This window comes from Schistocerca piceifrons, chromosome X (genome assembly GCF_021461385.2).
Source record: "Schistocerca piceifrons isolate TAMUIC-IGC-003096 chromosome X, iqSchPice1.1, whole genome shotgun sequence".
NCBI classification, from domain to species: domain Eukaryota; kingdom Metazoa; phylum Arthropoda; class Insecta; order Orthoptera; family Acrididae; genus Schistocerca; species Schistocerca piceifrons.
In genome coordinates, this window is record NC_060149.1 from 408,910,933 (window position 1) to 408,929,550 (window position 18,618).

The 18,618-nt window shown below is 38.8% G+C and overlaps 1 protein-coding gene across 1 annotated transcript in view; it reads left to right on the plus strand.

Moving 5' to 3' along the window:
- Positions 1 to 18,007, plus strand: part of LOC124723080 (polyadenylate-binding protein-interacting protein 1) — a 133,137-nt gene extending 115,130 nt beyond the window's left edge. Inside the window, exon 10 of the mRNA XM_047248257.1 lies at positions 16,274 to 18,007. The gene's annotated coding sequence lies outside the window, so the exon portion shown is untranslated. The remainder of the gene's footprint in view (positions 1 to 16,273) is intronic.
- The last annotated feature ends 611 nt before the right edge of the window (positions 18,008 to 18,618 follow it).

The following is an 18,618-nucleotide window of genomic DNA, read 5'->3' on the forward strand; positions in this document are numbered from 1 at the left end:
TGCACACCCCACCCAACAGTTTCCCTTTTGTCTGTCCTCTCATCCCCTCCCAATTCACATCCCCACATTGCATTCAGCGTGTGCTGCTCCATGTTGGATGCTACAGTCTTGCCAGCCCATCTTCCTGCCACACCTCGTTCCCGTATTCCTAGCTGGCAATCTGACTACCTCTCTCCAAACCACTAGCCATTTCCCTGCTTACCACCTCCCTCCCCATCTAGCCACCCCACCTGACACTACCCCCACCACAACTGCAGTCTGCCTGCTGAAAAATAGCATTGGCACTGTTAGTCCAACTGGCACCATGTAGGAGCATAATTTGTTCTGAATGTAAGTTTATTCAACCAGGCATTCTCCGTTCACAAAATCCTCTTCCAATTTGGTAATAAATTCAAAAAGTTGGTTGATAAAAGACCTTGACTTTTCATAAACATACTTACAAATTGGCGAAGAGTTCTCGGGCTTCCAGCCGGGTGGCAGTATCTTCAAACTGCGACGTTTCGACGAGTGACATAGTCATCATCTCGCCAGAAGATGACTAGTATGTCACTCGTCGAAATGTCGCAGTTTGAAGACACCGCCACCCGGCTGGAAGCCCGAGAACTCTGCGCCAGCTGTATACGCCAGGAAAGCATACATTCATACTTACAAATTTTCAGTCATCATGAAAATGTGAAAAAAAACTTTCTTCAACCATTTTGATTCCTCTGAAAAGGAAGTAGCCCATAAATGGGGGGTCACTGTGGTGCCTTGTTGTTATTATTATTATTATTATAATCCAAAATATAGTCGGGTTTCATCCTCTCTGTTCTTCTTATTTTGTTCTGACATTGACAGTGGCTGCAGTGATTTTGTGTTTCACCATTACATCTACACCTACTAGATACTCTGCAAGCTACTTTCTGGTGGTTGTACCACTATTTGTCGGTTCCCCACTTGTTCCACTTGCATATAGAGTGAGGGAAAAAAACTGTCTGTACGCCTCCATATGAGCCGTAATTTATCATACCTTATCTTTGTGGTCCTTGCATGCAATGTATGTTGGCGGCAGTAGAATCGTTAGACTGTCAGCTTCAAATGCCAGTTCTCTAATTTTTCTCGATAGTGTTTCTCAAAAAGAACATCGCCTTCCCTCCAGGAATTCCCCATTTGAGTTCCTGAAGCGTCTCCGTAACACCTGCACGCTGTTCGAACTTAACGATAGCAAATCTAGCAGCGTGCCTCTGAATTGCTTCGATGTCTTCCTTCGATACGACCTAGTAAAGATCCCAAACCCTCAAGCAGTTCTCAAGAATAGGTCACACCAGTGTCCTATATGCGGTCTACTTTACAGGTGAGCCACTCCTTCCTAAAATTCTCCCAATAAACCAAAGTCTATGGTCTGTCTTCTCTACCACAGTTTTCACATGTTCATTCCACCTCATATCGCTTTGCAACATTATGCCCAGATATTTAAATGACTTGACTGTTTCAAGCAGGACACTATTAATCCTGTATCCTAACATTACAGGTTTGTTCTTCCTACTCCTCCACATTAACTTACATTATTCCACATTTAGGGCTAGCTGCTATTCATCATACCAACTGGAAATTTTGTCCAAGTCATCTTGTATCTTCCTGCAGTCACTCAACTTCGACATCTTACCGTACACCAGCCATGCAGTCTAGAGCGCCTTGCCACAGTTTGTGCGGTTCCTTCGGAGGTTGGAGTCCTCCCTTGGGCGTGTGTGTGTGTGTGTGTGTGTGTGTGTGTGTGTGTGTGTGTGTGTGTGTGTGTGTGTGTGTGTCTCTTTCCTATCCTTAACGAAAGATAGTTTGAGTTAGATTAAGTAGTGTGTAAACCTAGGGACCGATGACTTCAGCAGTTTGAGCCCCCATAGAACTTACCACCACCGTACACCACAGCATCATCAGCAAACAACTACAGATCGCTGTCCACCCAGTCCACCAAAGCATTTATGTATATAGAGAACAACAGTGGTGGTATCACAGTTCCCTGGGGCACTCCCGATGATACCCTTGTCTCTGAACACTCACCATCGAGGACAACATACTGGGTTTTATTGTTTAAGAAGTCTTCGAGCCACTGAACTTATTCCATATGGTCATACCTTCATTAACAGCCTGCAATGGGGCACCATGTCAAATGCTTTCTGAAAATCTAGAAATTTGTAGTCTACCTGCTGTCCTTCATCCATAGTCCTTAGTATATTGTATGAGAGAAGGGCAAGCTGAATTTTGCACAAGCCATGCTTTCTAAAACCATGCTGGTTCATGGACATAAGCTTCTCACTCTTAAGAAAGGTTATTATACTCAAACTGAGAATATGTTCAAGTATTCTGCAGCAAACAGAAGTTAGTGATATTGGTCTGTAATTTTGCGGGTCCTTTCTTGTACCTTTCTTATATACACTACTGGCCATTAAAATTGCTACACCAAGAAGAAATGCAAATGATAAACGGGTATTCATTGGACAAATATATTATAATAGAACTGACATATGATTAAACTTTCACGCAATTCGGGTGCATAGAGCCTGAGAAATCAGTACCCAGAACAACCACCTCTTGCCGTAATAACGGCCTTGATACTCCTGGGCATTGAGTCAAACAGAGCTTGGATGGCGTGTACAGGTACAGCTGCCCATGCAGCTTCAACACAATACCACAGTTCATCAAGAGTAGTGCCTGGCATACTGTGATGAGCCAGTTGCTCGGCCACCATTGACCAGATGTTTTCAATTGGTGAGAGATCTGGAGAATGTGCTGGCCAGGGCAGCAGTCGAACATTTTCTGTATCCACCCATACAGGACCTGCAACATGCATTCGTGCATTATCCTGCTTAAATGTAGGGTTTCGCAGGGATTGAATGAAGAGTAGAGCCACTGGTCGTAACACATCTGAAATGTAACGTCCACTGTTCAAAGTGCCGTCAATGAGAACAAGAGGTGACCGAGACATGTAACCAATGGCACCCCATACCATCACGCCGAGTGATACACCAGTATGGCGATGATGAATACATGTGATCTCTCAAAGGCTTTTGATTGTGTAAATCATGAAATTCTGCTAGACAAGCTCAAGTATTGTGGCATGAGTGGGACAGTGCACAAATGGTTTAATTCGTACCTAACTGGAAGAGTGCAGAAAGTTGAAATAAGTAATTCTCGTAACATGCAAAGATCAGCACATTCCTCAAACTGGGGAACTATCAAGAATGGGGTTCCACAAGGGTCAGTCTTGGGTCCTTTGTTGTTCTTATTATATATTAATGACTTGCCATTCTATATTCATGAAGAGGCAAAGTTAGTTCTCTTTGCTGATGATACAAGTATAGTAATCACACCTGACAAACAAGAATTAACTGATGAAATTGTCAATACTGTCTTTCAGAAAATTACTAAGTGGTTCCTTGTAAACGGACTCTCACTGAATTTTGATAAGACACAGTACATACAGTTCCGTACAGGGAATGGTATGACGCCATTAATAAATATAGACCTTAATCAGAAGCATATAGCTAAGGTAGAATATTCCAAATTTTTAGGTGTGTCCATTGATGAGAGATGAAATTGGAAGAAACACATTGATGATCTGCTGAAATGTTAAGAGTTCAGCTACTTATGCAAAAAGGGTCATTGCAAATTTTGGTGATAAACATCTTAGTAAATTAGCTCACTACGCCTGTTTTCACTCATTGCTTTCATATGGCATCATATTTTGGGGGAATTCATCACTGAGGAATAAAGTATTTATTGCACAAAAGCGTGTAATCAGAATAATAGCTGGAGTCCACCAAAGATCATCCTGCAGACATTTATTTAAGGATCTAGGGATATTTACTGTAGCTTCTCAGTATATATACTGTCTTATGAAATTTGTTATTAACAACCAAACCCAATTCAAAAGTAATAGCAGTGTGCATAACTACAATACTAGGAGAAAGGATGATCTTCACTATTCAAGATTAAATCTAACTTTGGCACAGAAAGGGGTGAATTATACTGGCACTAAAGTCTTTGGTCACTTACCAAATAGTATCAAAAGTCTGACAGATAACCAACAAGTATTTAAGAAGAAATTAAAAGAATTTCTGAATGACAACTCCTTCCACTCCATAGAGGAATTTTTAGATATAAATTAAGAAAAAAAAGAAAAAAAATATTTAAAAAATAAAAAAATAAATAAAAACAAAAAACACAAAAAAATAAAGTTGTTATATTAACTTAAGTATGTTGTTAAATTAACCTAATTATGTCATGTATTAGAAAATTCGACTCGTTCCACATCATTACAAAATATCGTATTCATGATCCATGGAACTAGTATTAATCTAATCTAATGCTTCCAATGTGCGTTCACCGCGATGTCACCAAACATGGATGTGACCATCATGATGCTGTAAACAGAACCTGGATCATCCGAAAAAAGACTTTTTGCCATTCATGCACCCAGGTTCGTCGTTGAGTACACCATCACAGGTGCTCCTGTCTGTGATGAAGCGTCAAGGGTAACCACAGCCATGGTCTCCGAACTGATAGTCCATGCTGCTGCAAACATCATCGAACTGTTTGTGCAGATGGTTGTTGTCTTACAAACGTCCCCATCTGTTGACTCAGGGATCGAGATGTGGCTGCATGATCCGTTACAGCCATGCGCATAAGATGTCTGACGTCTCGAATGCTGGTGATACGAGGTCGTTCGGATTCAGCACGGCGTTCCGTATTACCCTCCTGAACCCACCGTTTTCATATTCTGCTAACAGTCGTTGGATCTCGACCAACGGGAGCAGCAATGTCGCGATACGATAGACCACAATCGCGATAGGCTACAATCCGACCTATATCAAAGTCGGAAATGTGATTGTACGCATTTCTCCTCCTTGCACGAGGCATCACAACATTGTTTCACCAGGCAATGCCGGTCATCTGCTGTTTGTCAATGAGAAATTGGTTGGAAACTTTCCTCATGTCAGCATGTTTTAGGTGTCTCCACCGGTGCCAACCTTGTGTGAATGCTCTGAAAACCTAATAATTTGCATATCAAAGCATCTTCTTCCAACCGGTTAAATTTCGCGTCTGTAGCACGTCATCTTCGTGGTACAGCAATTTTAATGGCCAGTAGTGTATTAGTCACCTGCACTTCTTTCCAGTCACTTTGGACTACATTTTTACTGTCTTCATGTTTCACAAACAGTAAATGTTCTCTTCTGGAAATGAAAGTTCATTTTTTTCAGCTGGTGGACAGTTATTTATTTAGCTAGCTCTTTTCTACTTTTCAGTACTGTACTGTAATGCCATCTTGAAAATAAATACAAAGAATGTAGCAAATGTCATCTGGTTTCTTTAGTTTATATTTTTTAGTACAATCATCATAAAGTACCTTTATACAGATGACAGAAGTAAGGTAAGCACTGGAATACATTTACAAAGCTGAAAAAAAGGCCAGCGTAAGTCGTAATCAGCGTCTTAACATAGTACAGGGTGATTCAAAAAGAATACCACAACTTTAGGAATTTAAAACTCTGCAACGACAAAAGGCAGAGCTAAGCACTATCTGTCGGCGAATTAAGGGAGCTATAAAGTTTCATTTAGTTGTGCATTTGTTCGCTTGAGGCGCTGTTGACTAGGCGTCAGCGTCAGTTGATGCTAAGATGGCGACCGCTCAACGGAAAGCTTTTTGTGTTATTGAGTACGGCAGAAGTGAATCGACGACAGTTGTTCAGCGTGCATTTTGAACGAAGTATGGTGTTAAACCTCCTGATAGGTGGTGTATTAAACGTTGGTGTAAACAGTTTACAGAGAATGGGTGTTTGTGCAAAGGGAAAAGTTCTGGACGGCCGAGAACGAGTGATGAAAATGTAGCACGCATCCAGCAAGCATTTGTTCGCAGCCCCAGGAAAATCGACTCGCAGAACTAGCAGAGAGCTGCAAATTCCACAATCAACTGTATGGAGAGTCCTACAAAAAAGGTTAGTTATGAAACCTTATCGTCTGAAATTGGTTCAAGCACTGTCTGCAGCTGATAAGATTAAAAGAATCGATTTCTGTGATTTTATCCTTGCTCAAATGGAAACAGATGAATCTATCGTTTCAAAGATTGTGTTTAGTGATGAAGCAACTTTCCACACTAACGGGAAAGTCAACCGTCACAATGTCTGTATATGGGACACTGAGAATCCGCAGGAAACAACTCAGTATGAACGTGACTCGCCTAAGGTGAACGTTTTCTGTGCCATTTCAGCCAATAAAGTTTTTGGTCCCTTTTTCTTCGAAGGTGCTACTGTAACTGGACTACAGTATCTGGAGATGTTAGAGAATTGGCTGTTCCCTCAGCTCGAACAAGAAGCACAACAATTCATATTTCAGCAGGATGGAGCGCCACCACATTGGCACTTATCTGTCCGTAACTACCTGAACGTCAACTACCCGAGGCGATGGATCGGCCACTAGGCAGCCCGTGACAGAGCACTTCATCACTGGCCTCCAAGAAGCCCTGATCTTACCCCCTGCGATTTTTTCTTATGGGGATATGTTAAGGATATGGTGTTTTGGCCACCTCTCCCAGCCACCATTGATGATTTGAAACGAGAAATAACAGCAGCTATCCAATCTGTTACGCCTGATATGCTACAGAGTGTGTGGAACGAGTTGGAGTATCGGGTTGATATTGCTCGAGTGTCTGGAGGGGGCCATATTGAACATCTCTGAACTTGTTTTTGAGTGGAAAAAAAACCTTTTTAAATACTCTTTGTAATGATGTATAAAAGAACGTTATATTATGTTTCTTTCATTAAATACACATTTTTAAAGTTGTGGTATTCTTTTTGAATCACCCTGTATAATCTGCATGGTGTAAGAGCAACGGCATTCATACGCAAACTGTTAGTAGATGAGCAATAACAGTGTAATTGGCTGCCATACACCTTCTAAATCACAAGAAAATACCTTAATATATACAGGCTCTATTTCAGTACTTAACTTTTTAAATATTTTCTTGACGAAGTTTCGCATCCATATTACGTTGTTTAAAACAAGTGATTGTCCACTTCTGGTTACAAAATCTTTACTGCAGTGTGCTATATGCCAAGTTTGGTTATTGTATCATTTTCAAATGAGTATCTTGTAATGCACTGTGCATACTTGCACCAGACTACATTTCTTTATGGCATAGTTTCCTGTGTTTGGCTTGGCAGATGTGAGCTGAAATCTTGTGACAACTGAAGTGTATGATGATGAGAGCAGTAGTGGGGTAAGTATGCAGAAAAGGTGGAAGGAGGTACCCTCTCCACTTGGCCCTCACTTTTTCCGTATCATAATACATATGCTTCACCCTGAGAACCTTAGTTGTTCAGGTGGGAAACAGGGAGGATTGTAGCTGTTGCACTTTCACTCAATTGCCGGAGGGAACTTAGTACAGAATTGTAGGCTGTCACCCATTGTTGATGTGTAATGAACAGGGTGTATATGACCCGGGACAACCAGGAGATCCGGGAAAAACCCGGGAATTTTTTCATCCGGGAGAAAACCGTGAAAAACCCGGGAATTTTTCAGAACTCCGGGAATTTTTCATTGTTTTAGATTTCAGTTAAATTTTTGTTATTTAGACTGGTAAGAATTGATTCTCTAGCAAAGAATGTTACTGTATCCTGCTACTGGAGAATGATATTGCAGAATAAATTATAAACGAGAGGAAAAAAAATAAAACTTCAGTGGCAAAGGAAATGCACAATTTACAGCAACAAAACACCGAGCACACACAAGCGTCTGCAAATAGCAAAAATATGTCGAAGACCGTTGAACGAAGACTGTAATTCTTCATAACAATAAACTGCTTGCTATGAGCATGATGTCACAACTGTTCACATTAGGTTCATTTGACCACTTGCCAGCGGGCTGATGTGCATGCACAGTTGACTCGCATGTGAGCAGTACCTACTCCCGCTTTCTGCTACTTGAAGTGTGGCTGATAGCTGTACCAGCTGTATCCTCTGATGCCCTGTTTCTTTTATTGCGTAATGTAAGCTCTCTTAGTGCTTTATACATACGAACATGTGGGCTTCCTACACCACTGCAGCTAAGTATGCGCAATAATGCCTGTTTTCTGGCCCTCTCTGGCAACTGGTAAATCGAACCTTTGTCTAACAGTCTCCAGATAGTATTGTGAAAGGTGGTTCGAAAAGTGTTACATTCAAAGTGAATTTCTTTTTACGCAAGATGAATTATGTTGCATGTGAGAAAGTGGGATGAATTTCTAAGTCACAGAGCATTTAAGACTGAACACTTTGAGGACCAGCCACTTACAAGAATTTCGAGCCCAGGCGTTTGTTATAATTTTAAATTTACTGGCACATTAGTGTGATGTATCTTAAAATATAACACACACAAAAAAGATCAATATTACATGTGAAAGCTTAGCTTCTGTTGTAGCTTGTTAGTCTTAGATACCAATATTATATGTGAAAGCTTAGCTTTTCTTGTAGCTACCGAGCGAGGTGGCGCAGTGGTTATCACACTGGACTCGCATTCGGGAGGACGACGGTTCAATCCCGCGTCCAGCCATCCTGATTTAGGTTTTCCGTGATTTCCCTAGATCACTCCAGGCAAATGCCCGGATGGTTCCTTTGAAAGGGCACGGCCGACTTCCTTTCCCATCCTTCCCTCATCCGAGCTTGTGCTCCGTCTCTAATGACCTTGTTGTCGACGGGACGTTAAACACCAATATCCTCCTCCTCCTCCTCCTCTTGTAGCTGTACTATGTATATTAATGTAAACCGTTAACTTTTCCTCTTTGTGTGTTCGCGCTACGTAACCAGTGATCTTGCTATTGGCTGACGATAACACGTGTCCTATTCTCTGAATATCTGCTGTCATCGGCTGGCGGGATAGATGATTGGCTCACAAAAGGACATCGCAAGCTCGGTTTTAACTAACTCGCTGTGTTTCGTGTAGTTCGAATTTATGTTTTCGTAATACGAAAATATGCAGAGTATATGTTGCTGCAAATCAAAGGTCTATCCAAAACTTCTCTCCTTCTTTCTTTCTTTCTTTCTTTCCTTTTTTTCCCCCTCCATTAAAAGTCTTTCCAAAACTTCTCTCTCCTGTCTTTACTTTTCTTTCGGGAAGTTCTACACGAGTGTATAAAATGTTAATCATTCAAAGGATTGATAAGTTTTACAGTTCCAAGGGAAAATCTATGGAAAACCTACTGTCGCTTAGCCCGGGAAAAAGCATGTTTTTAAATGGGATATCCGGGAATAATCCAGTAATTACTTTTTCTTGTCCCTATATACACCCTGAATGAAGCAGATAGATATCAAAAACATATGGAAGTGAGAATCTCTTACAAAAGAAGTTCTAAATTTTATTATTCTTAAGAATTCACAAGTACAATGTCTATCTCGTTGTGGATTATCTGACTTGCAAATTGTCTGTGATTTTTTGATGATTTGAAAAGATGAAAAATGGAGTGTGATGTTTTCTATTGTAGTCACAAACAATATTTTAATATAAAATACAAATTTTTGGTTTTGAAAGGTTTTTCCATTCACTTTTTTCTTGACAATGCCCTCCTACAAACAGAAGGAGGTGGACAATTGTTCACCAAAAGTGAAATGATTGCAAAAAATCTGTTTTCATTGAACAGTATAAGCAATTGAGTGGGCTTTCAAGTGTGATATATAGCATGTGTTTCAAATATCATTTTCCAGTAAATACATACTGTATTTTACGAACTATAAGATGCACCTTAATTTTTAAGCAAAATTTTAAAATTAAAACTTTTTTACTATTTTTATCATTAGATTGCAGTGTCAGACTAAAAAAATCTTTAGTTTATAAAACTAAACTGACCTTTAAAATCCCTGAAAAACCATCATTTTTCCAGTTTTGGTGGAGGGCCGAAATGCTGCTCAGCTGCTCTGTATCCATGTTTTTCTGCATATGCTTTCACTTTCAATTTATGGCCCATGCCATGTGAATACATTTTATTTTATTTTTCCATTACAAAACTGGCTACTAACAAAAATATTGTATTGTTACCGATTACACAGATCACTTTCGGTTAAAGTTCACTAGCACTGTAGACTGCAATGACGCATCATAGGCTAGACAGTGTTCTGGGTTCATGATGACGGGTCAGGAGGGAGACAGTGTCAGCAAGCTTGTGAATCACCGCAACTCGTGTTCATCACATCAGTGCACTGCTGCTGCCAGGTGAATGTGATGTTGCCAAATAAGTTTCCCATGTCGTCGAATATATCGCCATTTTTAAAACTGGTGGGAATTTTAAATCAAAACGTGGACATTTTTATAGTAATTTCAAGTACGACACGCCTGACTTTTGGAGGCAATTTTTTGAAGAAAAAAGTTTCTTGTAGTCCCTAAAATACAGTAGGTATTTTGGAACATTTGTGGTGTACACCCCCCAAACCCCCAACTCCACCCCCTCGTTAGTCCCCCGCTGCATTGTAGTAGCTCTAACAGGTAGTGAAGGCGAAGGCACAGTTGCATGTTGAGATTCTGTCTTTCAGAGCCATCATGGGTCCACCTGCATATGTGCAATGCATAGTAGAAAGTTTGTTAGAATATGGAATTAGTCAAGAAAATAGGGGCACAGAATACCACTTCTGAATACTGATACAGAATTTTAGTAAAAGTACAAAGTGTACCACTTTGCTTCTGCCATTTGCCAATAGGTGGCTACAACAGTAAGCAGCGGTCAAAAGAAACAGATCGCAGACATCAGGCAGTTAGCTTGGACATAACCTCATTCAAACATTAGTCGATTTGTGTCTGCATCATAAAGTTGTTCTTCATTTAAAATTTCAGTCTACGAGCCTAATTCTCATCATTTGCAGGAGGTGTTACTATTTTGTTTCAATATGAAGAAAACAGCGGCTGAGTCTCATTGAATGCTCTCAAGTATGTATGGTAAGGATGCTATTAGTGAAAGAACATGTCATGAGTGGTTTCAGCACTTCAAGAATGGTGGTTTTAATGTCGTGGAGTGACAAAGCAAGCCATTTCAAAATGTCTCAAGGCTATGGGCATGATTCAGAAAGAAGGAACTTTGGTCCTGAGCTGAAACCAAGAGATGTTGAACGGCGTTTGTGTGTTTGTGAACAGCTGGTTCAGGGGCAAAAACAGAAGGGATTTGTGCATTGCATTCTGACCGGGGACGAAAAATGAGTTCATTACAATAACCCTAGACACAAAAAATCATGGAGATATCTTGGCTATGCGTCCACATTGACGGCCAAACTGAATATTCACGGCTCAAAGATCATGCTCTGCATTTGGTGGGACCAGCTCGGCATTGTGTAGTATGAGGTGTTAAAACCAAGTTAAACAGTCACAGGTGCTCGTTATCGAATGCAATTCATGCATTTGAGCAGAGCATTAAAAGACAAACGGCCGCAATACAGCAAGAGGCATGATAAAGTGCAGCACGACAACGCTTGACCCCCACATTGCAAAAGAGGTCAAAACGTACTTGGGAATGTTAAAATGGGAAGTCCTAACACATCCGCTGTATTCTCCAGACATTGTTCCCTCCATCACCTGTTTAGATCAATGGCGCATGGCCTGGCTGACCAACACTTCCGACCTCATGAAGTCACAAATTGGATCAATTCATGGATTGCTTCAAAAGATGAATGATTTTTTCGGCATGAGATTTGTACACTGTCCAAAAGATGGGAGAAAGTAGTGGCCAGCGATGGACGATACTTTCAATGATACATGTGTAACCAATTTGTTTCATTAAAGCCTCAAATGTTGGGGAAAAAACGGTGGAAGCAAAGTTGTACACCTTGTGTGATCACTGAAAACAAACAAATCGGTAAGGCACTACCACAAAACAGGCAAAAATCCAGTATTTTCATATGCCACATTAGTTTTCGTACTGGTTCTCAGTACAAATCTCACAGTACACTTGTAGCACCATCACTGATAGATGAAGCTTATTCCTTGGCACTGATAATTTCACCGTGACACTCTGTCTGGACAGAGATTGCTTTCTCTCTTCACAAACCACAATCTACAAACAGAAAAGATCCAAATAGTACCAAAACAAGAGTGCCGGAAATATACTTAAAAGATTAATAGGGAAACATTTTGTAGCACAGGCCACAAATTGGAAATACACAGATAACAAAGAGCAGATTTTTTTAAAGCACGGTGACTGGAAATGAGTATCTCATAAACGGCAAAGCTGTTCGCATGCTACTGTCGTTAACAGTTTCACCATCCTTTCCCCACTTTCCATAAATGTTATCAGGTGACATCTGTGCATCATAATAGAACGTGGAGGGAGGAGGCTTTTACACTTTGCAAAACAGGATAGCGGTTCTGTGGCAGATGTGATGACCGAGTAGAATACTGGTGCAGCAAAAGTGTTTTGGAGCGCTTTGTTCAGTGCACATTGTCGAATGTGGTGCTGTGGTGCTCCTCAGCAGTAACCCCTGTGTGTTCCCTTGTTGACCAAATGATATTTCAGTTAAGATTGAAGTGGACATGGTGTCATAAAGATTGGACCATGTGTCACTGGGATTGTGTCACCTGTTTGGATGATTGCATTTCTTATTCAATAAGGTCAATGGTCGCATCCAGATAGGAAGTCGTCCAGATGAATGGTGCTTGAAACATGCACCACACCATAGACACAGGCTTTTGAGGCCAGTATTATGGTATGAGAGACATGCACCTGGACTTCAATTTGACATATGATAGTAGGCAAAAGTACCATGACATCTGTGGACCATGTCAACATCATTGATGACCACCTGCATCCCTTCGTACTAGATGTCTTCCCCAGTGGCATTAGCATCTATTGGCAGGATAACTGTCTGTCACAAGGCCAGAACTGTGCTACAGTGGTTTGAGGAGCACAATGATATCTTGACCACCAAATTCATATGATATGGCTAAATGGGACACTATCAGGCACGAGCACGGAGCCCATGAAGCACCAGCACATAATTTATGAGAATTGCATGATTGCATGGCCTCTATGAGGACATTTGGTGCCAAATATAATCGGAAACCTTCAGAGCACTTGTCAAATCTATACTGTGCTGAACTGATGCTGTATTGCATTCCAAAGAGGTGAGGACATTTGGTGCCAAATATAATTGGAAACCTTCAGAGCACTTGTCAAATCTATTCTGTGCAGAACTGCTGCTGTATTGCATTCCAAAGAGGAGGGATACACTATTAAGCAGGTGGTCATAATGTTTTGGCTACTCCATGAACAGAAGCTTAGTGAGAGAAAGGGAAATAATGTTAGAAACATTCCATGAAATAGGAGGTAAAATTCTAGCTACATTCCTGGTGACGAAGTCCTAAGAAGTTCTAGTTCAACATGGTCAATAAATGGCTCAGTTATCTATGCAGTCACTGTGACTCAGTGATATCGATGATGGAGGGAATGCCAAATTGCTGAATTTGAGTACTTCAAAGTGTTTTACAGAAGACAGTTATGAAATGTATGTCCTTCAAATTATTGAATGAAAACTGAAATGACTGATATTGAGAAGTGATCACAGAATTCAAAACAGACAAATCTCACTCTACAGATGTAAGAAAAGTGAACTAGAAGTATTACCAGGGTGTACACGCTCCAGGAAATCCGGGAAAAACCTGGGAATATTTATAATTCATGGAATTTTTCATTGTTTTGGTCTCTGTTAAAGTGCACTGAAAAGCTTAATATCAGGTTGGAGCCTACTTGTAAGTCTGGACATATGAATGTGTCTTCTAAGCCAAATTATGCTTTTAGTATGGTTTGCGAAATTCCTATGCTCTTGGAGTGTCCTCCAATGTCCTGTTCCTATTATGACGTCATGTAAGATCCCTTAATGCTATATATGTACGAACATACGAGCTTCCTACATCACCATAGCTGCTGACGCGCAATAATGTGTATTTTGTGGCGCACTCTGGCAGCTGCTGAAATGAACCCATGTCTAAGAGGTCGCGGAAAAATATTGTGAATAGTTTTTTGAGAAGCTTTATTTTAAAAGGAAATTTCCTTATACGTAAGATGAATTAAGTTACATGTGAGAATGTGCAATGAATTTCTTAAATTGCAGAGCATTTGGCTGTCATTTTAAACTAGCACTTTGATTACCAGCTACTTAGAATAATGTCGAGCCCAGAAGACACATTTATATATGAAAGCTTAACATTTCTTGTAGCTGCACTATGTACATTAATTTAAACCATTAATTTTTCTTATTAGTGTGTTCACACTACTTAACAGTGATGTTGCTATTGGCTGACTACATCACATGTTCTATGCTCCTAATATCTGCTATCATTGGCTCGTGAGATCACATGACATAAGCTATGATGCTTACAAAAGCACATTACAATGTTGATTTTAATGCTTTGGAAATTAAGGTCCTGTTTTGAATCCATACTTTCGTAATACGAATACAAAAATATCCAGCATATTGTAATATGAAAATCACAACGTAAATGTTGCTGCACATCACAGATCTTTCCAAAACATTTTTTAAGAGTTTTTACATTCTCTGAAGATATACGCTAGTGTATAAAAGCTTTACCATGTAAAGGATTATTATTTTTACAGCTCCAATGTAAAGTACACTGTCGCTTATCATGGAAAAAGTGTATTTCCACATCGGGGGAAAGTGTGTTTTTAACTGGGAAAATCTGGGAAATTGTTTTTTCTTGTCCGCATATACACCCTTTATTACTGACAGCAGTTCATTATAGGTTGCCGGAACAATGAAGTGTTGAGTGACTCAAAAAAAGGTGCAGGTTTTTGGATAAATGGGCATTATTATAGATGTAGATCATTTATGTCAGTTGGTTAGAGAAATATTAGAACATAATTTATGTTTGTTTATTTTTATTTGAAGAAAAACAATCCAATCCATGGGTTCTGATAACAGCACTTTTGTGAAATTTGGCTCATTCTGTTAGTCAGTGAGATCAAGAGTGCAGTAGATAGCATCCACATCAAAGGCACGTTCTGTGAATTCCTCAAGGCTTTTGACGCAGTTCATTGTCATGTAGTGAATAAAATGTGATCTTACGGACCACCAGAGTTGTTTTTTAATTGAAAACTTCCTAGTAAATAGAAATCAGTATACCATTGTTTGGGGAAAAGTGTTCAGGTGTGAAAACGGCTTTAGGTGTACCTCACAGGAGTGTATAAAGTTCGTTAGTGCTAGTGATACATATAAATTATCTTACCTGGTACAGAACATAGGGTTATTAACAGGCGTAGCTGTCGAGTATAGGAAATGTGCAATGCCAAAACATTGTATCACAATATAAGACAACATGTATAGGGTCAACACTTGGTGCCAGAACTACCTATTGACCCTCAGCACAGACAAATATAATGTGTTATGTATAAATAGGTAGTGTGTCTAGTTGTTAGCATGATGAGCAGTCAGCCACTAGAAGCAACCACAACTGTAAAGTGTATAGGGTTAAGCATATGGAGTGATTTAAAGTAGAACCCTTCTGCCATGCTATGCAGTAGTTTGCAGAGTATGCATGTAAATGTAAACTGTGTTTTACAGAAGACAGATGCAAAGCTATTGTTCTGGAATGGTTCCTAAATAAACAAAATGGATTCCTTTCACGTATCTCGTGAATTGGCTAGGACTGTAAATTAGAGTTCGTACCAATTCCTACAAATCGTCTTTCTTCTTGTACTCTTTTTGTAAAGAGAACAGCAAAAAGATACGGGTATGAGAACTACACTTTGCCATGTACTGCAAAAATGAAATATCACCATCATGAAACAGTTCTTGCTATTATATTTCCTGTCATTCTTAAAGTAATATTTTCGCAGCAACTAAATGTTTTTTGGCAAATCATTTTGAAACCAACAGTTACTTTTGCTGTGTATTCTCAGTGGAATTTTCATAGAGATTCTTCATAAGCTGCCTTTCAAATACAGATAGATAAACATTTAAGGATTGTACAGAGTTTAAAGTGATGAGGAAGTGGCAGCAGAAATCATAGTGGACAAACTATCAACTTCTACTTTTTTAATTGTGATGTATTTTGAACTCGGGGAGGAAATAATAAAATTTATAAACCTAAATTGCATTAGCAAATGCCAGAATGATGTAATTATGGAATTAGTTTGGCTGTATTGTAGCAGAGGAATACATAAATTTTGGAGTGGTGGAAATGAGTACTGAAGTTCAGTTTGTGTGTGTGTACATTAACCATTTCAACTAGTCATGTTGCAATATTTAGTGTCCTGTGTAATTGTTTGTTTCAGAATAACTTGTGCTGTGAAAATCTCATCACAAAAACAGTAATTCTTGAGATATAGAACATCATCGACATCAATGCCACCGAAGACTGTCGACACTAATGTCAACATCTGACATTAGACAACTAGCATTTTTTCCTTGACAGTTTTATACATGCAGAAGGCTTGTGAATTATGTTTTCAGATGAAGATTATGAATACAGTAAACTCTGGATTATGTAAATGGGTGAGAAGGTGATGAAAATAGCACAAAGGCAAGAAACTGGAAATGAGAAATACTGTCTATATAAAAATGTTTTGCATTTTTGTTAGTATAAATTGCAAGGTCTTTAAACTTTCAGAAAATAGAATTTGTTTGCTTTCAATAGTTCCTGGTTTACTACAAAAACTGCAAATAATACTCAAATATTTTGTCACTGACTGGGGGCTTAAAAAATCAAATCAAATCGAGAAGATCCATTTCAAAATGAGGAATTACAAGAATCTCAACAGAAGTTTGAGAAGAAATGGGGACCAAAGTTATAAAATTCAGATTTTACTGTATTTTCCTTTATATTAGTACCTGATTTTTTAATTTATAAGAGTTCGCCAGCAAGGGGTGTGTGTGTGTGTGTGTGTGTGTGTGTGTGTGTGTGTGTGTGTGTGTGTGTTGTAGTAATTATGCCTATTGTTTTCATTTCATACTAAGTTAATTGTAATAGTATTTCAAAACAGCATTTATTATAAATGAATTCTCTGTTCTCATTTTTCATTGTTGCTTTTCTTTTACTGTTTCCAAGATTGGTGAAGTGCTATACAAACCCTGAAATGTACTTATTTTGTCTTTGTGTGTGTGTGTGTGTGTGTGTGTGTGTGTGTGTGTGTGTGTGTGTTTGGTGAAGTGCTATACAAACCCTGAAATGTACTTATTTTGTCTTTGTGTTTCTGTTTCTGTGTGTGTGTGTGTGTGTGTGTGTGTGTGTGTGTGTGTGTGTCAGTTTTTATATCTGTTTTGGAACCATTACTGCTAGTCAATGCAATTGGTGATGCAAATCATGTGAGAGATTTTACTGTCAGTCAGTTTTGTCTTTCACACACCAAGATCTTTTAGCTGTGTAGCAAAGATTTCATTTTTACTGCTGGTGATTAGTGTAGTGTGAATGTGAATCATCTGTTGCTTTCAAAAATTCAACAAAATATTTATTTTCATAAACTTGTTAATAAATGATAGTTCATCCAGTGAAATCTATAAGAAACGCATGCACTAAATGAAAACCGCACAGTACTTTATAAAACTGCAAATGATATTGAGAGATTTTATTGTTGTATTTTTGTTTCTGTTGTTCTGCTGTTTTACTGGTTGTGATGAAAACTGTCTTCAGGTAGGTACATTGGACTGTGTAACAATGAATTATGTTCAGTTAAGTCTGATTTGTTGAGGTAATGCTAAGAGTGATTCAGCCTTTGAAAATTGTTTGATCTATCATTAAGAATTTTTTGTTTATAATATGTGTAGTTGTAAATGTAGTTGTGTAAATAGTATTATCAATTCTTTTGTGGATGTCGGTACACTCATAAATTTTTATAACAAAATATGTATTTTCTTAAATAAAAAAAAAAGTAATGTTGGATGTAAAAGTGTGCAATGTGTAGAAGAAATCTGTGTTCAGTGGATTATAGAAACTTCTGGTATTGTATCAAGAGATTAAAAATTTAAAGAAAGTTCACATATCGACAATTTGTAATTGAGTTATTGATGTTTTTATTTATAAATAAAAGTACTATTTTCCAATCGGTTCTGGCAAAAAAGTGTGTTGTTTTATTCTGAATATTCTGATCAAATCCTTTTATTTCTTACATAAATAAATTTGAATAAAATGTAGGTCTGCTGAATTGTACACACATATGGCACTCTTAGAAAAAATCACAATTTTCAATAGCTTTATCAAAGTTATGTCAGCTTTTGAAATTAATGTAGCATTTGGGCAGCAGCAGATTCAGGTGCAGCAAAAATTATGTACTCTCTCCTCCTCCAAACCCAAACAAAAGAAAGAGGTTAGAGTATATGTTAAATGTCACCATATAGCGGAGATGCTGAGTCACAGATAGGTACAACAAAAACATTGTGTGTGAGTTGCGGTTGCATGTGTGCGCCCACACGTATGCATCTCTATTGTTGACAAAGGCCATTGGCCGAAAGCTTTACTTTTTGTTGTGCCCATCTGTGACTCAGCATCTCCGCTGTATGGTGAGCAGCAACTTTCCATCTCATAATATTGTTACATTCCATCCTGGATTTTCCATTGTTTCAGTACATGTTATTTCATATTTTGAAATAAATAAAAATGTAATCTAGTACTAATTTTTTATCT